Here is a 27,976-nt window from a genome sequence, read left to right on the forward strand (position 1 = left end):
TTAGCTGTGGTAGACAGAGGTGGGATGATCTCCAGGCTACCAGCAGAAGGTTCAGGTGGGGACAGCAGCAGCTGTGCTGTTTCCCTGCTACTGCATTGTACAGGATTTATTTCTGTGGAAATAGCCATAGACAGGCAGCTGAAGGTATATGCTTCTCTTGCACTTCATCCCTGGTAGTGGCAGCCCAGAGTAGCAGTTGCATTTGTCCTCAGAGAATTTAAAAACACATGATTGTCCTGCTGCAGGGATGAGGTAACTGCCAGTGGTTTATGCTTTGGCCTAGTGGCAGCAGCAGTGGCTATGGATAGGGTAGTTTCTCATTAATGCTGCCCCTCTGTTGTGGGGGTTTCACTGCTGCCAGTGTCTCCCACTTTGGCCCTGGTGGCAGCTCTCGGCAGCAAAGGTAGGTGTGGGCAAGGAATGTCTATGGGAATCTGGAGCTGTGGAGATGCAGGGGCTATTTTACCCCAGAGCAGGATGCAGTGTGGTAGGGGCTAGACTCTTAAAATGGTGCCATGTCATAGCTGCCTGAAACTTGGCAGTCTGTGGGACTCAATGGAAGCTCCTTCTCTGGAGCAATGCCATTCATTCCATGATCTCCCAGAGGCTTCTTATGTTAGTCTCAGGGCTGTCCCATGACTAGGACTATAGGAGTTTTCCGTGAGCATGTGAACCCCTGGTGGTCATTCACTCACCCTTTCCCCAGATTGGGGAGCTATTCCAGGTTTCCAGTCTATCCTGGCCAAGCAGGCTTCTTGCTTGTCTCTCCTTCCTTCCTTTACATGTTTTCTGTCACTTCTCTGCTGAATTCCACTATTCTCTCTTAAAAGATCTCCTTGAAGTGTGTTTATCTACCTGCTATTTTGGTTCCTTTTTGTGAAAGCAGCAAGTACCAGATGTACCTAGTTAGCCGTCTTGCAGCCCCTTGGTTTTTAGATTAATTTGTTGAATTCCTTTGTATCAGTATTTGCCATATTTATTATATTTCTATATTATTTTTACTTGCTTTCTTTTATCCCTCTTTGAGTTATTTGAAATACGTAGGGCCTGAATTTTAGTTTATTACTGATTGCCTTTCTATTTTGTAATAATAGGTTGACATTTATATTTTGTAGATTATCAACTTTTAATCTCCTGCTATGAAAGGTGAAGGAATTGGCACGTTTATATTTCTTTAAACTCTTACTTTTTCTGTTCATGTGGTTGTGGTCTGTATTCTCTTATACACACATTTAAAAATATTTTCATTATTCAGCTTTTCTTTAAATATTTATGTTATATTATGTGTCTTCATTGGAGTCTGACAAATTTTATTCTATTTTTTAATGAACTTATCACTATTGATTCAGGTATCTACTCATTCAAGACACATTTATTGTGTACATGTTCTCTTTCAAACACTGGTCAAAAAATTGGGGAACAACAGTTAGGAAGGCAGAAAATACTACTATCAGGAGCTTACATTTGAGCAGGGGAGTGACTAGCAATGATTAAATAAATAACAAAAATATCTAACTCTAATGCATTCTATGTAGAATGTAAACATGGGAAAATATTAGTCAATTATGGCTCCTATCAGTGATTTCTTAAGGAGGTTTGTTTAGGATGAGACAATATGCTAAGAAAACATAATTGATTAGACACTGTTTTAGTCAGCCATGCAAAATATGAGACATGAGCTTCAGACAGAGAAAAAACTGGTGCAGTATTTTATTGGTTCTATCAATTATTGAGCTAGGAATTTTACATTTTTCTTATAATTGCACATATGCCTATTGTTTTCTTTTTAATTATGTCACTTTTTCCTGTCTCAGTGATAAAATCAATAGTCAGGAGTCACTGATACTGTGGCTTTGAGATGTAAATATGGTTATTAAAAATAAGGTGACCTTATGTATCAGTTTGCTTGGTTTGCTGAGCTCTCACTTATCCAAGCATAATTATTACTAGTCCCCTTTTCACTCCCAAACATGTGTATTATGGACAATGAATTACTTGATCATTCTCATTATAGTGGACCTTAATATTCAATAAGAACTCAGCTGAAAACACTGATACATCTCCAAGTACTTTAATTCAAATTTGTCCCTCCATGAAATGTACACCATATAATCAAGATAAGTAGAGAGAAACAAAGTTCCATAGAGATTTCCACTTACTAGAAAAGGGACTGTATTCCTGCTCACACTTTCAGTTGGTGTCTTAGTCCATCTTTGTTGCTATAACAAAATGTGCCAGACTAGGTAATTTATAAACAATAGAATTTTATTTTCTCAGTGTTCTGAAGGCTAGAACATCCATGATCAAGGCGCCAGCAGGTTCAGTGTCTGCTTCCAAATGGTACCTTGGTGCTGCATCGAGGGGAGTATCTGAACACTATGTCTTTATGGAGTGAAGTAATGGAGGAGCAAAAAGGAATGAAAGGGTATAAAGGGCCTAGCTAGTTCCTTTCAGTCCTTTCATAAGGTGGCTAATTCCATTCATGAATGCTCTGACCTCATGACTCAATTATCTCCTAAAGACCCTATCTTTTAATGCTATCACATCGGGGTTTAAGTTCCAGTATATGAATTTTGGAGGTATACGTATATTCAAAGTTAAGCAGTTGAAAAGTCAAAAGTCATTACTGAGCACCTTTTATTATAAGCCTTTCTTCTGACAAATAATGAAAAATTCAGGCATCATACCAATCTCCCTCTCATCTATGCATGAGCAGATCATCAATTGTTGGCCAATGAGATGTAAGATAAGTTCTTCTAGGACTTTTTTTCTGGTAATAGAAGGGGAAATCATGTGATGATTTGCTTTCATTGTCCTGGTTTCTGTACTGTTTCTAGCCTATGGAAGTTATCCTAAAACTATAAAGGTCTATAGACAAAGGAAATAAAAGCTATATATCCTGAGGATGTTAGAACTTAAGCAAAGTGTTCCTTAGAGTTATTCATTAGATACTTTTCCAAATGTGGAACTCTCTAATTCCAGACTACATTTTACATAAAATGTAAACTACTTTTTTTTGTTAAGCCACTTGTAGTTGGGTGGTCTGTTACTTATCATAAAAATAAAGTAATTTAAAATGCTTTGTGAGAATGAATAGGCTAGAATATATCAGAAGTCTACAGTACTGTTAGGGTTTAATTAGATGTTAACAACGTCACTTAAATAGGTAGAAACCCCAAAAGAATTACGATTCTTTCTATATCTACTTTACGTCCAGCACTCTAGGATAAAACTACCTCTTTGTCTCTCTACCTCTTGTCTTCTTAATTCAGCCCTTACCTATCCAGAGCACAGGCATGCTGACAGTAAGCCACACCTAAGCTATACACTATCAATTTTAGAAATGGATAGAGTGGGAAGAGAAAGTTAATTGGCCAAACTGAGACCCATAAGTAATCAGTAGAGAGTGAAGCAAGGAATACCTGGCTAAAGAAACAAATGTATTATAATTAGGCCAATTATCCTAGATGTAGTTCATCAGATTCTGGTGATAAAGGCTGTTAATGAGCTTTGTCACTGACAGCATTACTTTCTAATCTTAATCCTTTTTAGGGTTATTAGCTTTAATGCTACTTGCACAGAGATAAGTTAATTTATACTAAAATTAAATTGAAAAATAACAAGTAATGATTGCTGCATTTGAGCATTCACTTGTAAACTTTCTCTCTTGCTGACAAAACTTACTGAGGGCAGTGAAATATTTCCAAGACTTTTTGAGCAGGTGGAAGAAATTCAAAAGAAGACACAGTCACTCCTTAAAGGAAACATTTATAAATATCCTTGAGGATCATTTAGTAAAGTGGTTGATGGCTGTTTTATTACCTTTTTGGTGTCAGCACACGATGCTCTGTCTGTGAACAAGAAAATTCTTCAAAAAAAGTCAACTTTTCAAGAAAATTCACAAAACATAGGAATTACTCATAGACATACAGTACTTAGAAATCTGCACAAATATTCATTCGAATCTTGAGTCCTTGCTTCTATTAGCCTTACTCACCCAGAATTCTTAATCTAAGCCTTGGTACACAGAAAATGATGGCAGTAACAACCAGGTTCTTCCAAGGATGGTACAGAATCCATGCCAGTCAACATGCATGGGAAATAAGTTTATTCTTTACACATAGTTGATGACTTAGGATATTAAGGCACACTCTTCTCCAGAACTGCAGTTGAGAAAGTCCGCTAGAGATTAGAAGTATTCTTCTAAACACATTTGTCTTACCCTCTACCTATGAATTTATTGACTTATTCATCAATATTTATTAAGTTACTACTTTTTATGTAGCTAACCGTATCCAGGTTTAATAATACTATGTTTGATATATGTAGCAATATCAGGTGAACTTAACTCATTCCATTGGGAATGGTTTTGAATATTTGGCCACTAAATAGTGGTATGTGTATGTGTGTACATCCTATTTTCTAAAATAGATTAAGAAAATTTATGTAAAGTTCTAATATACATTATTATATAATAACATTATTGTACAAATAAATGTTAAAATTTATCAAATTATTTTTGTATCTATTAAGATGATCATCTGACTTTTCTCTTTTACTAGGTGGTGAAATATAGTGGGTCATTTTAAAACCTTTATAGAGATGTAATTTATATACAACACATTTTGCATATTTAAAGTATACTGTATGAAAATACTTAATATATGTATACCCCATGGGACAATTACAATCACAATGATGAACATACCTATCACCACCAAAAGTTGTATTGCAGCTCTAGGACATTCCTTCTTCCCACCATAGCAATTGAAGACATAGTGGATGATTTTGACACACATCTCTTAATAACTCATCGAATAAATGCACAAAAAAAGGAGTCATATATTGAATATATGCAAGATAATTAAATGTAACTGGAATATAAATGACCACTCCTTAAAACTGAAGAATACATATTTTGTAACTGCACATAAGATACTTACAAAAATTAACAATATACTGGACCATAAAGCAAGTTTCAAGAAACTTCACTTGATTGAAATTATGCTAAAATGTTCTCACATGAAATCAAATTAAACAGAGATTGATAACCATTAGCGAAACATAAACACTAAAAAATAGAAATTTAGCAATACTGGTTCTAAATAATGAATGGATAAAAGATTAGCAATTGATATTAAACAATATTCTAAATATTAAATTCAGTGACAGAAAAATACTGTATATGAGAAAAGTTTGAAAATAAAGATGTGGTTAGAAAGGCATATAGAGCCTTATATATATTATAAGAGGAGGAAGGTTAAAAATTAATCATCTATAGAAGTTAGAATTAGCATAGCAAATTAAACAGAGGGAAGAAAATAATATATAAGTTTTCATTAATATAATATAGAACAATACTAGGAAAGACCACTGAAATCAAATGGATATGCTTTAAAATATTACTGAGTCATAAACCTTTTCCAAGACATATTTTTTTAAAACATGACTGATAGCAGGAAGAAAAATTGAGGCAAAATTATGGATTATTCTGACATAAAAAAATATGAAACAAACACAACTGAAAATTTACAAAAAGTAAATTTTAAAAGCAGATACAAGAAGAAACAAAATATCAACTTACTCTGTAGTTACTTGATTCTACAATTAAGTCATTTTAACACAGAAAATTCTGTACTTAAATACCTTTAATGGTAAATTCTTCAAGATACATTAAGTCTTCTTGGGTGATTCTATGAGAACAGCAGAACTCTGACACTCAAAACCTGACAATAATACAGAAAAGAGGAGAAATATAGACAAGTTTATCTTATGGACATGGATGCAAAATAATATAATTACTTCATAGGTACAAAATGAGCATTTGATACAATTGGTCACATGTTGCCAAAATAATGCTGTGAAAAGAAGTGCCTCCAAAATATAGTGATATAAAATAACAATCACCTGTAAAGCTCATTTTACTGTGGATTTGGCCTGTGGGTCTAGCTGGATGCTGTTTATCTCAGCTAGGCTTCATCATGCTTCTACAGTTAGGCAGCTCTGCCTCTGGAGGTTGTCTGACCGTTGGCTAGAGCAACCTGGCTCTGCTCTTATATCCCTACTAAAGACTATCCTGGAAATGCTTTTATGATAATAAATGGTTCATGAGATAGTGTGGAACCACACAGTGTCTCTTGAGGCCTAGGCTTGGACTGGCACAGCATCACTTGGGTGACTGACACAGTATTAACTCACTATATCTTGGGCCGTGTAAGTAATGAAGACAACTCAGATTTTAGAGAAATAGAAAAACTGTATTTTTTTTTGAAGAGATGGACTACAGAGTAACATTGCATAGATGTAGAGATATGACCAAACAGGACCAAAATAGTCAATCTATCACAAAACCTAGACAAAATCTCCACAGGTATTGTGTGTGTGTGTATGTGTGTGTGTGTGTGTGTAAGTTGACAAGCTTATTGAAGTAGTTATATAGTTGTATATGTAAGTAAATATTAATGGAGCTTTATGTTTACTGTCATGTGCATTTTACTGAATAAATATTACCTCAATAGATACAGAAACACAAATAGGCTAAAGAGGCAATCTAAAGAGGCAATCTTGATAAATTAAGTTGGAAGACTTATTATACTTTATATGAAGACATAATAAATTTAAAGTTAATTAAGAAAACATAATGTTTGCCGAAGAATAGACAAACTGCCAAATGAGACACAACAGAGTTTGGTAATAGACTCACACACGAATATGAACATCTGATTTATTATACAATTGCCAGGTAGAAGAGTAGGAAAAGGCAACCTTTTCACCAAATTGTGTTGGATCCTTTGGATATGTACATAGAATAATAATGTAGCATACCTTGGTCATTATACCACATAAAATCATTTCTGGTGAGTTTTTTATCTAAACGAGGATAATAGAACAATAAACCTTCAAAAATGTAGCAAGGAAGAATATATTCGTGATCATGAGCTAGGAAAAGTTATATTAAACTAGACTCACATATCACTAACTGTGAAGAAAACTGTTTGCAAATTGAACTAAATTATAATTATAATTTTCTGTTTACCAATTAAAGAAGTAAAAAGTCAAGCTTTAGATCAGGAGAAGATATTTGCAACATATGTAAACATCAACGGAATCATATTTAGCATACTTTTAAAAGCTTGAGAATCAATAAGAAAATATATATGAAAAAACAAAAAGCTTAGCAATACAAATAAAAGAAGATATCCAAACGGCTGGTAAATATATGAAAATGTGCTTCAATATTCTTAGTCTTAAGAAAATCGCAAGAATTCTAGGTTGGATTTAGAAGCTCATGGCAGAACAGTAAGTCTACTACAACCAGGAAGAAAACTTACATGAATTATAAATTTAACTATTTAAAGGCATCATAGAACTATGTAAGCAATCAGAGTTAGAAGTTAAAATTTTGGAGAAGAGAGAATTTCTCTGAAGCAAAATGAACATCTCCAACTTAAAAATTTTCCTGGGGTAATCTCCTGTTGTTGGATGCCAATTATGGATCCACCTTATTCAGCAGAAAACCTCCGCTAGGGGTAAAAGAAACAAGCAAATGATTGAACAGTTATTAGCGTTAGCATGACACATTAGAAATTTGAGGCAACAGAAATCATAGTCAGTTTTTCCCATGGGATATTGGCTAGGGTTTGCTGCTGCTTGTGAAGCTAGGGATTTAAGCTGAAAGCTTCTAAAAGTCAGAGAATAATCTCCTCTGGTCTGTGAGGTTTGGGAAGCAGAGACTGTGAGTCTTACAAGGCAGAAGTCATCAAACACAATTCTTGTTTTAACCCAAGCGATTCCTTTATTACGTGGATTGGGAGACAAGGAACCTGCACTGGAAACTAAATGGCAGAGCATTGTCTCCTGCTGTTTGAATTCCCCACAAGGCTGAGGATCCACAAGTCTGTGTATCAAAATCCCAGGTGGGCTAATCTGAAAATTGGGAAAAGAGAAAATTGAACATAACTGATGTTTGAAAGAAAGGGCTGACAATATACACAGGCCAGAGATAATCCAGATATTGGCAGTAGCAGATAATGAGTTTTAAAAATACATGATTATTATGTTTAAGGAAATAGAGGAAAAGGTAGATAACACGGATGAATTTAAACGAAGAATTGGAGCTGTATTAAACAATCAAATTGGTATTCCAAAAATGAAAAATACAATATCTAAATTAAGAAATGTATTTTAAAAATATTAGCCACAGCAGAAGGCAGGATTAGGAAAACGGGATGGAGTAGTTCAATAAGAAAATGTGCAAATTCAGGCAGGGAAAAGACTATTATGCAGATGAAAATTTAAGAGACACATGAGCAATTCTAAAGTTCCAATGAAGATCTTTAGAATACGTTAATTCACAATTGAACACCTTCCTTATTTACATGTTTTAGATTGTGCACATTTAAATGTATCTTATTAATTTTTAACACCAAAAGACACTATTTATAAACATTTTCTTATATTTTATCCACATATTTACTATTTATCTTGCTTTACAATGCTTCTTTAATCTCACATGTATATTTTTAGATGCTCTATCAATGAGTCTTTAAACAGCAATGTTCAGTTTTTAAAAATGTTATCATTATACCACCAATGTAAAGTTAAATATATTTCCAATATTGCAATTATTTTCTTTCAGTATTTTGGCAATATTGTTAAACCTATTGGTGTGGTGTTTTGCTGGGTCTTTTTTTTTGTTTGTTTGTTTTTGTTTTTTGATGGAGTCTCGTTCTATTGCCAGGCTGGAGTTCAGTGGTGCAATCTCTGCTCACTGCAACCTCCACCTCCCAGGTTCAAGCGACTCTCCTACCTCAGCCTCCCAAGTAGCTGGGACTACAGGCATGCGCCACCATGGCCAGCTAATTTTGTATTTTTAGTAGAGACGGAGTTTCTCCATGTTGGTCAAGCTGGTCTGAAACTCCCGATCTCAGATGGTCCCCCCTTCTCAGCCTCCCAAAGTGCTGGGATTACAGGCGTGAGCCACTGCGCCCGGCCCCATTTCTGTCTTTTCATACTTTTGAGAAGTCAGCTCTGTTTATATATTGTTTGTTTTCTTATAATGTATTTTCCTTTCTGGCTACTTGTAAGATACTTTCTGTTACTTTGGTGTTTTATACTTAAATTACGAAATATTGGTGTATATTTATTTTGTCTTATTTTAGTTGATTTTGTTTTCAACTTTTGGATTTATAAGGTTCTTCAGTCATTGTGAATCTGATGATTTATTTCTTTTATAAATTTTGGAAATTCTCAGTAATCGTTTTTCTAAATATTAACTCTTCCTATTTGAGGATTTCTACTCAGAACTTCATGTGTCTCTATTTTTGACCCTCTCACCCATAAGTGTCACTTAATATGTTTTATATATTTTTCATCTGTTTACATCTGCAGTTTTTCTGCATTATCAAATATATCACTTGTTATTTCTCTCTTTTGCTGTGTCTAACACCATACTGAAATTGTTCATTGATTGTTCGATTACATATATAGTATTCATATAGGTATATAATGTGTATAAAATTAAAATTACATATATCCACATAATTTTTACAAGATCTATTCAACTCTTTTATCTGTTAATTTGGTTACTTATTCCTTCTTTATAAATATTACATAATCTTTAAATGTCATGCTAATATGCTTAAATAGTTTCTCTCTGATTAATTCAGAATATACTGTCTTTGTGTATTTAATTTCATGTTTTTTGCTTCATTAGCTTTCGTCATAGCATTTTTTCTGGTATATTGGATATTTTTTGTTTGCTCTTTTGTCATTATTACTATTGTGAAATCACCTTTACTTAAACCTCATCTATGAAAGATCTTTCAATCCTGGTGTTAAATTATGTTTTCCTTCTGCCCTTAAACTAAATTACCAACTTTGAGAAGGTTTTAACACAGAGATATTTAAATGTGTTCCTAACTTATATAAAATCATGGTTTTGTTTAGAAATTCACAAAGTACTTGTGTACATGTTTGTGTGCATGCATGTATACATATATACACACACAAAGACACACAGTTCTATATAAACATTTTTATCCTACTTTACCCTCCACTCAAAGCTAAAGATGAGATACCCAGCTATCTTGTCCATCTCCCTCTGTGTTATTTATCCTTCCATTTAGTTATGGTGTTGGCTTTCGTAAATGCAGACCTAATATTGGGGTCTTATATTAAACCCACTTGCATTGCATGGATCTCAGGCTTCATCTCCCATTTACCACAAAAACAGCTATTTCAAAAATCAGCTTTAGAGCATTAGGGAAAATCAGATGCTCCAGGAAATATGACATAATCAGTCCTCAGTACTGTTGTAAATTTGCTTTTTCTTTCCATCTTTATCCTCTAAGTATTATCTTATTTCATACTAGATGTTACATTTTATGCAGGACTTTTGATATATCCTGTATCAAGAGGGTTTCTCTGGTCATTTAGTCCACCATATTACTAAAACTGAAAATCCAGTTTTGTTACTCTAAAAGTCATAGCTGTCATAACCAGAATCTAGCATATAATTTAAAAATACAGAAGAAAAACACAACAAATTCTATTTTTGAATTCTACACTCTCCCTTCACACAAACATATACTTTAAATGAGTACTTAATTATACACTGGTAAAACTGCTAGAGAACTTGGCAGACATTCTACTTTTAGAAGCACTCCACTTAGATTTATGTATCACATTTTACATAATGAAGACTTCTCTCCCACCTCTTACTAAAGCACAATAATAATAATGATAATAATAAGCTTCTTAAAAGAAGGATGGGGACATATCAGGAAGGTTTAGTGGAGTGAGACAAATAGCAAGTTAAGGATGTTGCAAGCTAAAAGATGGGGATGAATGCACTTCTGATACAAGTTAAAAGACTTAAAATTTTGCAGCCCAAATTAAATCCTGAGTATATTGTTTGAAAGTCCTATATTCTCTGCATTGTTGAGGGAAAGGCACCAAACCTAAGATATGGCTGACTTGAACAATCTTTTTCCTGGATTGTACTCATGTGGAGTTTCATGTATGGCTATGATCAACTTCTCAATCTTGAAATTAAGATAAAATTTTAGACTGCTATTTGAGAAATTGAGCACATGGGCAATGTTTCTTATTTTTCCTATGGTTCAAAATTAAATTATTAGAGAAGCAAACTTCATACTCTTAGACTGTTTTCTATTTTTTTGTTTGTTTCTGAGAAGGTTGCCATGTTCAAGAAAACCTCATTAGTCCTTTCATCAGCCTGTGTGAATCTTATTAATTCTACCTACATGCTTAGTATGAAGCAAGATGCCTCTGCTACAAAATTATCTCTTACGGAAGGCATAGGCAACATGAAGAATATCTCTTTTCTACTGATTGCTGCAAAGTGACTCTGTGTCAACTCTGGATCTAGCTTTTAAGAGGACTGACAACTTTTGTCTTGGTTTCTGTTTCTTGGAGACTTCAGTTACCTGAGTCAGATCTTGGAGGTCTGAGTCACCTGAGTCACCATGTAAAATGTCTATTACCTTGCTGCAGAGATACTATAGAAAATCCCTAAATCTCCATTGAAAGGGAGGCAACCACCTGAAGTCAGCCTTGGAGACGACAGCCTTATGGTTGTAGCCAACGTGTACCTTCCAGGCAACCCCAATGGCTAAAGAGTACTGTGTGACGCCAGTGGGGTTTGCATAGAGCAGAAGAATTGCTCACGTAGGCCCTGCCCAAAGTCCTGACCCATAAAACCATGTGACCTAATAAAGTTGTTGTTAGGTGGAATGTTTGTTTAATAACATAAATAAATGAAACATCTGTTAAGCTGCACTTATTTCCTTTGTCAATAGTTTAAAAATATAATTATCTTGGATATGGAACTTCTTCAGCAACTCGTTTTTCAGAAATGAACTAGGAATTGGAGCTAGATGATTACATTTGGACAAAATCAGCTCTTGAGATGAGCAGAATTGAAGCCAAACAGTAGAAGATGCTACCTTGAATGAAATGATGATGATTAATCACAGGTATTTGATTTTCAAGCCAATAATCATCACTGGGGAAATCAACCAGCAAAATCAGTGCCCCTAAAATGCAACCCATTTCTGATGGTTGCAGATAGCAGTGGATAAAATATATGCTGGCAAAATTAATACCGCAAGGGCTTCCTTTTTAATGTCACTATGGTTCTAATAATGTTACCAAGTACAGATTTGCAGTCAAGGAACGTCATCTGAGAAATCATTAATTTGTAAATTGCAAAGCACTGCGTAATAATGTTAGTGAGTATTATTAGTTCTTAGTTACCAGGACTGGGGCAAGATGTGAGGACACCTTTCCAAATGGTAGGTTAGAAAAACTGTACCACTTAAGCTATTTTCACTCAACTCAAAATCCACCCATTTTCTATAGTCATCTCTGTGATGCTGGAACTGGGAATCTACAAACATTTGTCCTTTTAAACCGACTTGCTGCTACTTTGTGCCCTTAGGGACACTAGGTAATGGAAAAAATGATTAGCTTCTCCTTTGTTGGCTTATGGCTCCTGTAAGCAACAAATGAGCAAATAGTTCTTCAACCTGGCAACAGTAATTGGTTCAAATAGCGGTTGGATGCAGTTTCAGCTTCTTTCAGCCCTTCAAAATTTGTCTTATCACAAATACCAGTTCAAGTCAGAGCTATCTGCTATCTTTCTTTCTCTCCTATCACAGTGTATTCTTCATTTCCTGTGAGTCCTTTGTACATATTTAATGTTCTGTTTCCCAGACTGTTCTGTTGCATGAAATATCTCTGTAGCTAGTGTATTCGTTCATTTTCACACTACTATAGATAACTCCCTGAGACTCTGTAATTTATGAAGAAAAGAGGTTTAATTGGCTTACAGTTCTGCAGGCATGACAGGAAGCATGACTGGATGGTCTCAGGAAACTTACAATAATGGCAGAAGGTGAAGGGGAAGCAAGGCATGTCTTATAGGGTATCAGGAGAGTAGAGTGAGCGAGGAGGAACTGCCACACACTTTTAAACCATCAGATCTCAAGAGAACTCACTCATTATCAGGAGAACCACATGGGGGAACTTCCCCCATGAACCAGTCACCTCCCAACAGATCCCTCCCCAGACAGGTGAGTATTACAGTTTGACATGAGATTTGGGTGAGGACACAAAGCCAAACCATAGCACTAGTTCTTACCAATATAATAGCAGAAGTGTGTAGTTAAGATTTTCTTTACCTTCTTCCTATTTTTCTCCTATCTGATAAATTAGTTATTGAAGTCACATTTTGAATGTAATAAAACCATAGCATGAAAAAGAGGCTGCTCCCAGAATTTCTCTATGGAGAAGAGTTCCTCACCTTCCTCTGTTGCCCAGTGTTGAATTCTGGTATATGAAAACACGCACACACAAATGCCATAGTCTTAATTGTTTATACCTATTGAGCTTCTGTATTGCTTGTTTTAGCAGCTAGTATGGCTCATTCTTATTAACACTTAAACTAATACATAAATAATGTTAATATATTAATTAATGTTTATTATAATTATATGTTATTTATAATTGTATTACAATCATTTATGAAAATATTAATTAGTGTTAATACACAAATTGATACTAAAATTGGAGAACCATTACACACATTTTTAAAAGTATGAAACATTGGTCCAGTTGTTGAATGCAGGAAGACAACGCATATAAAGTGATAGCTAGCTCTTGATCTTTGTCATTTGCATGCAAAATAATAATAAATCTCTCACTTGCAATAACTTGGAAGACAAATCAAATGGTTACGGAGCTGGGGAAAGGAAGTCGAAAAAGTTCACTTTACTATGTCTTGGTTGCCACTGGATCTGTTTGGCAATATAGAAGAAGCAATCAAGAATGATTAGAAGCAGAAATGCAAAGAGAAAGGGAAAGTATATATTTGGGACTTACAGGATTAAAAAAAAAATGACAGCTTCTAGACCCCAAATAACAGGAGATAGCGTTATATATATTGTTTTATTGGCAAAGATAAGATGTAATGTAGTTTGTACTTTTTCACATCAGTTATTTCAATAAAGGGATTAGATTTGAAATATACCCTATTCAGGCCTCACCTCCTCAAGGTAGCTTATGGGAGCCAGGAAAAGAGGAAATAAAGACTAAGAATTATTTCAGAAAGAACTTTTAGTGTAGATACTCATACATGAAACTGACTAGAAATAAATAAATGAGAAACCTAATGAGGTTTTGAGAATAAGTCACCAAAGAACACTAACCTCATCTGAAAATTCTGTCATTTTTTGATGTCTTTTCTTTTTTTATTTTTCTTTTGGAGATGGGGTCTCACTCTGTTGTCAAGACTGGAGTGCAATGGCATGATCTTGGCTCACTGCAACTTCCACCTCCTGGGTTCAAGCGATTCTCCTGCCTTAGCCTCCCTAATAGCTGGGACTACAGGCACACAGTGCCACGCCCAGTTAATATTTTGCAATTTTTAGTAAAGACGGGGTTTCACTGTGTTGCCCAGGCTGGTCTCGAACTCTTGAGCTCAGGCAATACGCCCACCTCAGCCTCCCAAACTGCTAAGATTATAGGTGTGAGCCACCGTGCCCGGCCTTTTTGGCAAGCCTTAAAATAGACCTCGGTAAGAAGTGAGCTACGAAAAGCACATAGATCGCAAAGAGGACACACAGCCCAATGCCATATATCTGGCATATATCTGGGAAAATAATAAATGTGGAAGAACTTCTTGAAGGTTTGCTGCTTTTCATGCAAAAGCATGCGGCTTTTGCTTTTAAGGAAGAACTTATTTAAATGTCAATTAGTTCCAGTTAACTGTATTGTTCAGGCATATTATCTACTTACTGAATTGTTTGCCCAACTATTATACCAATTACTGAACAAAAATAATTAAATCAATAAGTTTAGTTGTGGATTTTTGTATTTCTCCCTTTGCTTCTGATAGTCTTCACTTTATTAAGTCTCTCTTAGATAACGTAATCATTTAAGATTATTATATTTTTCCAGTGAACTGCCTTATTTATTACTATATAATTTCCCACTTTATTTTTGATAATTTTTGTGCTAAACTCTACTTTGTCTGAAATATTTTTGTATTGTTATAGTGTGCATGTCGTATCTTTTTCTATTCTTTTTTTCTACTTTTATACACAGTGTAGAGTTTAATCTCAATTTCTATTTTCTAATGTACTATGAAGCTCTCTGTCTTTCAGTTGTAAGGATTGGACCATTTATACTTAATTAAGCTGCTGAAACTTTTAACTTTATGTCTTCCATCTTGATGTTTGATGTCTGTTAGCTCCATGCATTTATTTGTTTCTTTTTCCTTTTCTATCTTTTCTCTTTTCTTTTCCAAAGGAAGTGCTCAACTTAATTGTTTTTCAAAAATTATTCCGGTAAGGTTTAAGATTTAACCTTACACTTAATTTTGTTAAGGATATTTTCTCATTCAAAACATTTCATCCAGCTTTATCTCAAAAGCATTAATGCACTCATCCTGCATATCTATTGATGGGATGAATCTGAAGGAAGAGACCACAGTACACCATTAGGCATCCTCCTGTCCATTCACAAAACCTGGCATTAACCCTGTGCACTGTCAAAGTGAGTGGCTCATTTTATCCACTATACTACCAGGAACTTCACTGTTAAACTCCACACCTAATCAAGTGCTGTTATATAAACTACTACATTTTCTTGATCATCCAGTCTAGTGCTTCTGTTAAGAAGAAAATTCAATTTTCTAAGAGTTCACGTTGTAGGCTGTCATAGTTTAGAATTCCTGATAATTTATTCTCCTTTTGTTTTATACATTCCCCAAGGATTAGTTCACCTTTTCTGTTTCATTATTTCAATGACCACACATATGCGGATTGCTATCGAAAGTATATATCTTGGTCCCAAATTTTGCTCCTGAGCTTCATTCACATTTTCAAAGGCCTTCTGGACAATCCCACTGGATAGATACAGACACCACAAACACAGCATATTCATATAAAATCTTATGATCTTTCCTTTGAACCTGCTGCTCAAATACCTTATTCCAATTAATGAATTTATTATTCACCTAGTTTCCTCAGATAACAAGGTCATATGGTTCCTACTTTTCCTTATCTGTATACCCAATTGATATTTAATTACTATTTATGCTACAATTCTGGATAATTCCCTCTCCTTCATGTACTGCTTCCCATTTTCACAAACCACAACACAAGCAGGCCTTTATTTCTTACCCATGTCACCTCAATTACATCTTAATATGCATCTCAGCTGGTAGAGTCTCCTCTTTATATTTTAACGTCTACCCTCCAGAATTAGAATCATCAGGAACTGGATCCTCAGGTGTATCACAAACTTACGGGATCAGTATTCTGCAGGTATAATCAAGCACTCATTGGTGATTCTGATGCACAGTGTGGGAACTACTACTCTACATTAAACATTATATCAAACATGGCTTTCCACCAATATACATTATCATTAAGGCTAATATTCCTCTCCTCAGTGAAACTTCAAAGTGAATAACAGTCATAATACTATAAAGGAAATCTGGCATTTGCTCTGAATTTTTATCTTATTTCTATATTTTAGAAGTAAATTCAACTTTATCTTTGGTTCTTTATTATTTTTAAGAGACATTTTGGTGAACACTTGCAGCTGAATCAACATCCAAGTGTGCTTTGATACCATAGTTGAGAACACATGGCCTATACTAGCAGTCAGTAAACTATGGCCCAGGCACTGTTTCATGCACTGACAATATAGAGGTCAATAAGTGAAACAAACCTCTTCAGTCACGGGGCATACATTTGAATGAGTGCAGGGGGTAGCTGACAGTAAACAAGCATACAAGTAAATAATGAGATCATTTCAAAAAGTGATTCATACTGAGTAGATAAAGTGATACAAAGTGACCGCGAGGAGCAACGCCCTTGAGTTAGGTGTAGGAAAAGCCTTTCTGAGGTGATGGCACTGAGATAAGACCTAACTGATGAAAAAGAACAAGATGTGCAAAGTTCTTCAAGGAAGAAAGGACCTTCACTTGTCCTAAAACCATAAAGAAGACTTGTGTGGTTGGAGCAAAGTAAGTACTGTAAAGAGATGAGGCCCAGGCTAAATGTTTATGAGACTTCTGATCAATGAAGAACTGTATTCTTTCATTTCCACAGTGTCTCCTAGAAGAAAATGATATTGATTCAAGGTTGTTTACTATTTTTTGGAGTGTTAATGATTTATGTTGCTTTCAGTGCAAGCATAAATGATTTTTACATCAATGCTGAGAAAATTAAGAACTTATGATTAAAATGAAAAAAAAAAAAGAATCATTTAGATGCCAGGTTGAAATATTGCTCCTAACTCATATTAACCTGCATCAGGCCATTTAAGGTGGCAGAGTTAAACCGGATCTTAAAATCCCCTAAACCTAGTGACATGAACAAGCATAAGGCAAAACAAAACCAAAAACTCAAAGACTAAGTGATCAAGCAATGAATAGGACTGATAAATTGAACATGGGCAAACATAAATTTTATGATATAAACAAATTTCTTTCTGTATTTTTAATAGGGAAAAGTATTGAATGTAGGTGGATGGGGGAGGATTTTTGAGAAGAGAAAGATTCAGCACTGAAAAGTCTCATTAAGAATCAACAACTTGGGAGCTTGCTTTGACAGCCCATATACTAAAATTGGATACATAGAGAGAAGATTAGCACAGTCCACATGCAAAGGTGCCACACAAATTCATGAAGCATTCTATATTTTTTAAATGAGAAAAAAACTTGAATAGCCATTTCTCCAAAGAGGAAATACAAATGGCCTATAGGCATTTGAAAAGATGTTCAACATTACTAATCAATATGAAAATGCAAATCAAAGCCTCAATGAGGCTAACATCTCACCCATTAGAATAGCTACAAGAAAAAACATAAACAAAAAGAATACACAGAAAATAACAGTTGTTGGTGAGCTTGTGGAGAAATTGTAACACTTGTATCCTTTCGATGGAAATAAAAAATGGTGCACCCATTCTGGAAAACAGTATGGAGGTTACTCAAAAAATTAATAATAGGTATTATATGATCCAGCAATTCTACTTTTGGACATATAGCCAAAAGCATTGAAAGCAGGATTTTAAAGAGGTATCTGAATACCACGTTCACAGCAGCACTAAAATAGTCAAGGAGTGAAAGCAAACCAAGCATTTTTTATGGGTAAGTAAATAAATAAAATGTGGCATATGTGTGCTATGGAATATCATTCAGGAAAAGGAAAAAGGAAATAAATGTTGACACATGCTACAATATGGATGAACCTTGAGGACATTATGCTAAGTGAAATGGCCCAGCCATAAAAAGGCAAATGCTGTAGGATTCCAGTTATATGAGGTATCTAGAATAGTCAATTTCATAGATACAGAAAGTAAAATGATGGTTGCCAGGGGCTGGAAGGAGGGGAAAATGGTGAGTTGTTGTTGAATGAGTATAAAACTTTAGTTTTGTAAGATGAAAAAATTGGAACATTTTGCAATAAATGTGAATATTTTTAACAATACTGAACACTGTACACTTATAAATGGCTAAGATGGTAAATTTTATGTTATGTATTTTTCCACAATCAAAAATAAAGCACTTGTAGAGAGGAAGGAGGCAGTGTCAACAGAACAGAGCAGAGGCTATGACATGGAAGGGCATATTGAAAAGCTAGGGATTTTTGACTTGTTAAGACAGCATAAAATTGTCATGAAGATTTAAAGGATTTCTTGCTCCTCAGGTGAGGTGAAAAGATGAAGAACATAGAAAATCTTGCCCTCTGCAACTATTTGGATTGAAAGACTAATTAAAAAATGTTTTCTCTGACTTTTAAGAAGGGACAAATGCTAAATACTCTTACAAAGATTCTTTTCTTCCCCTTTCAATTTTATTGAGAGAGAGCAACTTGAAATTAGCAAAAGGTGACAATACAGCAACTTACAATTTGACTCTGCTTTATGGTAGATGAGCAAGTTCACTTATGTTGTTTGATACCGTGTTATCGGTCCCACTTGAAAGATAAGCCTTGAGCGTCCAGAGATTGAAGAAAGATAAGTGGTAGGAATTACTAGTGGAAGAACTAAGTAATTGTCTATTCCTGTCAGAATCTAAAATCTGAGTACTTGATATGACAGCACCATAATTTTTTTCTATAACTTTCATTGGAACCAATCTTATCTATGCATCTACTCATTCTCTGGAAATGCAGAGAATAAAAGATGCCAATTCACGAGAAGCAGCTATCTATAAACTCGGTTAAAGCATCTCCTTTCTAAACTGCCCACTTAGAGTTCATTCTTTACTGCTTTCCTCGGCATTGCTATCATCAAAGGCTTCATAAATGGCTGTGCTGCAGCAGACAGAGGGCTGCCCTGGATTTACGAGAAGACCTAGATTCATTACCTGGCTAGGCACTTGCCAAGAACATTAGCGTGGACAAGACACAATCACTGCAATTGAGATTCCCCATCTGTAAAACGACTCCATGTACCTCATCAGATTGTTGCAACACTTAAATGAAGTAACATATGTGCTTGCACTCAAACAATAAAACACTAGACTAATGTAGGTTTTAATTGTTGTACTAGGTTCCTGTAAATCAGAGAGGAAGGATCTTAACTAAGAGCCACGGATTTCAAAGTACACTGTGTTTAAAAATCCTAAAAATGGAGTTTTTCAATGCAGCATTTCTTGAAATAAAACATTCTGACATTAAAATATGAAGATATTCCTTTAGCAAAAAGTAGGAAATGTGAGAGCTCTTCTGCTCTAGAATATTCAATGTCCTGGGTGCTAAATTATTTTTTTCTTTTTTTTTTTTAATCAACTTTTATTTTAAATTCTGGGGTGCATGTGCAGGATGTGCAGGTTTGTTAAATAGGTAAAAGTGCACCTGGGTGTTTGCTGCACAGTTCAACCCATACCTAGGTATTAAGCCTAGCATCCATTAGCTATTCTTCCTGATGTTCTTCTTCCCCCTACCCCTCCAACAGGCCCCAGTGTGTGTTGTTCCCCACATGTGTCCATGTGTTCTCATTGTTCAGCTCCCACTTATAAGTGACAACATGCGGTTTTTGGTTTTCTGTTCCTGTGTTAGTTTGCTGAGGATAACGGCTTTCAGCTCCATCCATGTCCTGCAAAGGACATGATCTCATTCCTTTTTATGGCTGCATAGTATTCCACAGTGAATATGTACCACATTTTCTTTATCCAGTCTATCATTGATGGGCATTTGGGTTGATACCATGTCTTTGCTATTGTGAATAGTGCTGCAATGAACATATGCATGCATGTATCTTAGAATAGAATGATTTCTATTCCTTTGAGTAGATAGTAAAGGAATTACCAGGTCAAATGGTATTTCTACTTGTAAATTTTTGAGAAATCACCACACTGTCTTCCATAATGGTTGAACTAACTTACATTCCCATAAACAGTGTAAAAATGTTTTCATTTCTCTGCAGCCTCACCAGTACCTTTTCTTTCTTGACTTTTTAATAACAGCCATTCTGACTGGTGTGAGATGGTATCTCATTTTAATTTTGATTTTCATTCTCTAATGATCAGTGGTGCTGAGTTTTTTGCCATATGCTTGTTGGTTGCATGTATGTCTTCTTTTGAGAAGTGCCTGTTAGTGTCCTCTGCCTGCTTTTTAATGAGGTTGTTTGTGTTTTTCTTGTACATTAGTTAAGTTCCTTATAGACTCTGGATATTTGACCTTCGTCAGATGGATAGATTGCAAAAATTTTCTTCCATTCTGTAGGTTATCTGTTCACTCTGATGACAGTTTATTTTCCTGTGCAGAAGCTCTTTAGTTTAATTAGATCCCATTTGTCAATTTTGACTTTTGTTGCAATTGCTCTTGGCATTTTCATCATGAAATCTTTCCCCTGCCTATGTCCTGAATGGTATTGTTTAAATTTTCTTCTAGGGCTTTTATAGTTTGGGGTTTTACCTTTAAGTCTCTAATTCATCTTGACTTTTTGTGTAAGATTTAAGGAAGTGGTCCAGTTTGAATTTTCTGCATAGGGCTAGCCAGTTCTCCCAAGCACCATTTATTAAATAGAATCTTTTCCCCATTGCTTGTTTTTGTCATGTTTTTCAAAGATCAGATGGTTGTAGGTGTGTGGTCTTATTTCTGAGCTCCTTTTTTCTGTTCCATTGGTCTGTGTTTCTGTTTTTGTACCAGTAGCATGCTGTTTTTGTTACTGTACCCTTGTAGTATAGTTTGAAGTTGGAGAGCATGATGCCTCCAGCTTTGTTCTTTTTGCTAGGATTGTCTTGGCTATATGGGCTCTTTTTTGGTTCCATATGAATTTTAAAATAGTTTTTTCTAATTCTCTGAAGAATGTCAATGAGAGTTTAATGGGAATAGCATCGAATCTATAAATTACCTTGGGCAGTATGGCCATTTTCATGATATTCATTCTTCCTATCCATGAGGATGGAATGTTTTTCCATTTGTCTGTGTCCTTTCTGATTTTCTTGAGCAGTGATTTGTAGTTCTCCTTTAAAATATCCTTCATTTCCCTTGTTAGCTGTATTCCTAGGTATTTTATTTTCTTTGTATAAATTGTGAATGGGAGTTCATTCATGATTTGGCTCTCTGCATGCCTGTTGTTGGTGTATAGGAATGCTGGCAAGTTTTGCATATTGACTCTTTATCCTGAAACTTTGCTGGAGTTGCTCATCAGCTTAAGAAATTTTTGGACTGAGATGATGGGATTTTCTAGAAACAGGATCATGTCATCTGCAAACAAACATAATTTAACTTCCTCTCTTCCTATTTGATTCCTTTGTTTCTTTTGCCTGATTGCCCTGGCCAGAACTTCCAATACTATGTTGAATAGCAGTGATGAGAATGGCCATCCTTGTCTTATGCTTGTTTTCAAGGGGAATGCTTTCCAGCTTTTGCCCACTGGGTATGATTTTTGACTGTGGGTTTGTCATATATGGCTCTTATTATTTTGAAGTATGTTCCTTCAGTCTAGATGTTAAATTCTTATAGAGAAATATTTCTCTCCTTTTTTAATCACAAGAAGTTATAAGTTAAAGTCACAGAATTTCACAGTTGGGTCTATATATATTGAATTGCCTGTAACAATTAAATAATAAAAATCCTGATGTTGAGAGATTTGGTATTACTTAATGCTAGAAGATCAGAGGCCAATTTGGATTCTAATTATTTCTGTAGGTGATTTTGATCAAGCTCTTAAATGTTTAAACTTCATTTTTTTTTAATCCATTGAAGTATGGGAAATTTGTTCCTGTTTCAGTTTGAATTCTTCAAAAACTGTGGATGCAGTGGACATGAATTTGGATGCAGTTAGTTTAAGAGAGAGTAATTACAGCAAGCAAAGAGAAGAATAAAATGAAACAGCACAAGAAGAAAAGGCAATAGAAGGTGCATCCCTGAGGTAGTTTCTGTGGTAGACAACAAAAGCTTAATCCCTCTGAGGATTGTCCAAGGACCCACATAGAATGCATCTTAAAATGATCCTTCTAAGGAAAGGAAAGCTGAAGTATCTATCTACGGATTCCTGTCTCCCATTGGTTGAAAATTGCTCCCAATCTGCATCTGTATGCAGGCTAGGTGACTTTCCAAGACTTCAGAGACAGTCTGGAAGGCAGGAAACCAGAGAGATACCTCAGCACACTTGTGTCAGGAGGGGCTGGTGACATGCACTGAAAACAGATGTACCTATTCAATGTGAAGTAGGCACAAAAAATGTTAGTTGCCATGAAGATTAAGTAAATTAATATATGGATGTATTTAGAATGATGGTGCTTGGCTCATTACATAAAAAACATAACAACTTGAGCTTTTATTAGACTAAGACCTTTGTTGATGGGCATTACTAGTTTTTAGGAACTTCGCTCTGACTACCTGATACTCTTTTATTTTCTTTGACTTCTTTTCTGTATTCTATTGCTGAGTGTATCTTTCTATGCTTTGCATATATATGCCTGTGTGTGAACATGATCACTCTTCTCTTCCCATTAGCATATTTTTATCATCTATGTTGTCTCATTTAAATGGCATCTTGTTTGAAACAGATTAAATGCTTCATTCAATTTTGCATAATTATATAGACCTAAAATGATCTTATGTATAGAAAGATGCTTAATAAATATTACACATTTTAACATGTTTTTAAAGTGAATGTCTTTCAGTTGCCCTCATCACAGAGTTTTACCAGTATTTAAAACACATGGCCTTATTACTTCAATGAAAATTCAAATTCACAGCTCCCATTAGCATTGCAGAGAATTTCTGGCCTAGTTTCCCTGGATATTAATGGAAGTTCAGATCTCTTTTAATGAGCTTAATAGGGAAGAATTTTGGTATTCAAATAAACTACTTCCCCTCTCTTAGCCTACGGCCAAAGAGAAAACAGTTACCATTATAAACTGGTCAGATAACTTCAAAGAGACTTAACTGCCAGAAAAGCCATTAAAGACTATATAAACAACAAATGCACAGTCATTTTTGGTGCAATTTTCAACATGAAATTTAACTTTTGGCCATTCGTGTCTCGGTTTCCTCCTACCTTACTGATAATCTGTTGAACGCACTTCTTTATGCCCTCGTTATCCCACTGGTTTTTAAATTTTGGACATCAAGACTCAGCCTTCTCTCCTGGACTTCAGGTGCATGTAACTAAATATGTTCCTAGTATCTCCACCTTGATGGTGTAGGAGATTGTAAAAAAAGAAAAAACAGAGTTAAAAAAGGTACTAAATCCTTCTGCTTTTTCATCCCCCTTTGCTATACAGCGTTCATTTGATGATCCCACCAGGAGAATTAATCTTTGTGACTTGATTTTACCAGTTGCATGCTGTGGAAGGACATTATGGGAGTTGTAAGCCAAAGGTTCAAAAGACCTCGCAGTTTCTACTCTTCATCTCTCTTACTGCTCTGAGACTTCCATGTGAAAAAAGCCTGGGCTAACTTGTAAGTGGGCAAAATCATGTGGAGGAGATGTGATCAACCCATGAGAGGTCTCCTAGGTCAATCAGTTCCCAATTAATCCATCAGTCTATTCCACCCATGTGAGTGACCCCAGGTGAGGCCAAGTGAGCTACTTAGCTGAGTTCAGCTCAAACTGCTGATACAGAGATTCATGATCAAATAAGCCATTAAGTAGTGTTGTGGTTTGTTACATAGTAGTAGATGTTTGATACCAATGTTGAATAAACATCACTAATTTAGCAAATACAACAAGGAACCCTTGTTTTAACCCCCTAAACGTAGTCCTTCAGTTTCCGCTTTATCAGTAATTGGATATTTCAGTCTTTTAATTTCTCAAGCCAGTAACCTTTCAGTCATCTTTTCAAACTTTCTTTTTTCCTCTCCTGTCCAAACCATCAATAAATCCTGTCGACTATTTTTTTTTTTTTTTTTTTTTGAGACAGAGTCTTGCTCTGTCACCCAGCCTGGAGTGCAGTGGCACGATCTTGGCTCACTGCAACCTCTGCCTCCCAGGTTCAAGCAATTCTCCCGCCTCAACCTCCCAAGTAGCTGGGATTACAGGTGCATGCCACCACACTGAGCTAAATATTTAGTAGAGACAGGGTTTCACCATGTTAGCCAGGATGGTCTTGATCTCATGACCTCGTGATCTGCCTATCCTGGCCTCCCAAAGTGCTAGGATTACAGGTGTGAACCACTGTGCCCTGCCCAACTCTTTTTTTAATGTAAAAAGCTGAACCACTTCTCACTCTTCTCCATTGCTTGTATCCTGGTTTGAGGCATTATTATCTTTCACATGGATTATTGCAATTAAATCCCATGTTGTTTTCCTGCTTCTGCCTTGATCCCTTGCAGTCTATTTTCCTCATAGCAATAAGAATGACCTTTTAAATCATAAATTATGCCATGTTATTTCTCTGATTAAAAAAAATCATTCAGTGAAACAGTTTTGTGGTTCTTCTTAAAGTTAAACATACAATTACTATATGACCCAGCAACTTAACTTCTACATATATATCTAAAGTAATTGAAAATAGATATTTAAATAAAAACTATGGGTGAATGTTCATGGTAGAAATATTTGCAATAATTATTTCTCAAGAAATAAGTCAAAAACAAGAAAAGCTATAATATATGCAGTCTAAACAATAGTCGGTGGGCTCTTACTTGGGTATATACTTGGAAAAATGCTGAAAATTGCTTCTAGTTGGAATGAAGAATCCTATATAAAGTATAAGCAATTATAATCCAAACCTACCTCAGATTGTAGACTTGTATTAATCATTTCATATGCAACCTTCTTCTATGTTTTTCTTCCTCTATCTTTTGCCTACTATACTGATAAAGACACTATATAAATTCCCCAAGATATTTATATGTTTCTTTGGACAAAATCTGCTGCTTCCATACTTTGGTATGTATGTCAAAGGTAAGTCAGTAAGTCATTTGTAGACAGGTAATCACCTAGCTCCAAACTCAGGGAAAATGATGGTGCAGGTACTGACAAGACATGGGATTTATAAGAAATGGACACTAGTATTTTCAAGAATCCTCCTTCTATCTAGAAACTTCCCTCTACCTTTATGACAATTTAATTTGTTTTACTAAATATCTAGAATATCAAGCTCTAATTTAAAATAACTATTGTCATTTACATGTGTCCAGCTTCTCCTTGAATTTTTAAAATGTCTAGATTAAACAAAATATTTCGATTCTTGAAGTAGCTCTTGTATATGATGGAGCTTATATAACATTCTGTATATCAACAGAGCTTTGCTTTAATCCCAGGCCTGCAGCTGATCTGAATGCTGACCAACACACCACCTATGAGCATTTCATACAGAAAGAAGAGCAGCTAATGTACCTATTGATTTGCAACCACTTATTTTATATATGCATGTGCAGGTCAATTCTTCATTGAAAAGTACACACTGCACTTAATTTGACAATTTTTCTCCTGCTTTTAAACTACTTTGAAAGAAAGAGAAAATAAATCTTTATCAAGCTCTTAAACATCTGTGCTGTATGTACAACAGGCAGATTTTTTTTAAGGATTTAGCTAATTATTGGCTCCTAGAATATATGAAAAACAACAAATAAATTGTTGGAACAAAGAAGCAAAAATACTTTGTCACATAACAATAAGCATCCAATAAATATTTAAATGAATAAAAAATGTAAAGCTGACTTTTGCCATAACAACCAGGTATTCAAAGAACATTTGATGAGTGAATAAATGTAAGAATTAATGGAGTATTAAGTTAGTATATTTCTTTTGATCTGAGATAGTTCTCCTGACTTCCTTATTTTCATACATAATAACTTTCTCTGTGGCAAAACTTACACTTAGAAGCCAGTAACAAGTATCTCATATCCATCCATTCACTAATTTAGCCATTCATTTATTCAATTATGTATTTGTTCAACTAATTTAATTGTTGAAAAAAGATGTACTGAGCACTGATGGTCCCAAACACTATTTTGAGTGCTGGGAATCAAGGAGCATGAAACTAACAATGGTGGTACAGCATGTCAGCTAATTAAATGAGGAAAAGTATAAACTGTATGAAATCTCACAGCAGGGACATCTAATCCTCACTTGGGGAATCAGGTCAGCCTGTCAGCATCAAGAAACATTTTTAACTTCCATTCGCAAAGTGAGTAGGAGTTAGACAGGTGAGTGAAAGTGTTGGATGGGAAAGGATGTTTCAGACAGAAGAACAGAAAGAATATCATATATTTTGTCACATTGGAGTATTAAAAGGAATTCACTATGGATATAGCACAAAACTCCATGAAGGCTCAGTGTTTAAACTGGACCTCTGTGGCAGCAAACTAGGGGCTTTACAAACCTTCTTAAATTTGGTCTTTATATAGAAGTGTTGGCATCCTGGAAAGAAGAGCATCAATGACTTGCAGTTAGGATTTAAGTCTGTTATTATTTCTTTTATGGAATATCTGATTTCTTAAGTGCTAGGCCCTCTCTGCCTGCATAAGACTTCCTAAACAGGTTGGTCCCCATTAGTTTCCCTGATCTTCTATGTGGGCCAAATATAACCTGCTTGAAAATCCAGACTCCTCCTGTATCTGTCTGGAAACCTAATTCATTACAAAATATTCAGGCTTCTTTGAGATGAGTGAGGTTTGCAGCTTGTAGAGGTTTCAAAAGAGAGTGTACGAGGTAAGAGCCATTTTTCAGTCAATATACTCTCAAGGGAAGGGGTTAAGTATCTATGAGAATTTTCTAGTTAAAAGGTAGAATCTTCAAGGGCATAGAAAAGTATTTGAGAATTGGCGGCAGCATTAATGACTTTGGGTGGGGCAGGACATTTAGAGTGGTTTGAGTTGATTGTGCAGTGGGGGATAAAATGCTTGGGAGTTTATACCTTGGGCAGTGAATGATGGACATAAGGATGGACGTTTTGTGGTGGATGAGACTCAAATATCCCTTGAAGGAGGGCAATTCACAGTCTGAGACTTCACTCGCTCATGCTGTAAGAGCTGACTGGAAAAACCCAAAAGCGTCTTCACCCAGAAGAAGTAGTTTATAATTGCATCTTGAAAAGAAGCCATGTGAAAAAGGTGCTATCTTCACCTTTTTCATGGTGATATGTGGGCTTGCCAATGACTACACCATGTAGTCCAAAATTTCCTTAGCATGGTTTAAAAATGTCTTCAGAAACCCTTCCCAACTTAGCTCATTTCAGTTTTTATCTACAAACTATGGTCTATTAAGACAAAACTATTGCCTGTATTCATAGCAGCAATCAATTTCCCTGCCCTAGACTATTGCACTGGTGCGTTCATCATTCTGATTTCTTTTTTGTAGACTACTTTAAACTCTGTAGGAAACTTTCCCAGTCTACTCTGTGCTTCCACAGAACTTTTGTGTGACATATTGCTTATGGTTGCATTGTCATCCATATACCTGTTTGTTTTCAACAACTAGTGGTTTCAATTTTAGTTTTCCTGTTTTATCTGCAAAGTCCACTTATACA

General features: G+C 35.3%; 1 long non-coding RNA gene and 1 other non-coding gene across 2 annotated transcripts in view; both read left to right on the plus strand.

Annotated features, from left to right (window-relative positions):
* The window catches only part of LOC114676214 (uncharacterized), a 507,752-nt gene that overhangs the window by 120,072 nt on the left and 359,704 nt on the right, over window positions 1-27,976 (plus strand). The gene's annotated exons all lie outside the window — the stretch shown is intronic.
* LOC114676535 (U6 spliceosomal RNA) lies at window positions 17,633-17,739 on the plus strand. Its single transcript, XR_003727600.2, has one exon. It is a non-coding gene; the product is annotated as a U6 spliceosomal RNA (small nuclear RNA).

Source organism: Macaca mulatta, chromosome 2 (genome assembly GCF_049350105.2).
Source record: "Macaca mulatta isolate MMU2019108-1 chromosome 2, T2T-MMU8v2.0, whole genome shotgun sequence".
In the NCBI taxonomy this organism is placed as follows: Eukaryota; Metazoa; Chordata; class Mammalia; order Primates; family Cercopithecidae; genus Macaca; species Macaca mulatta.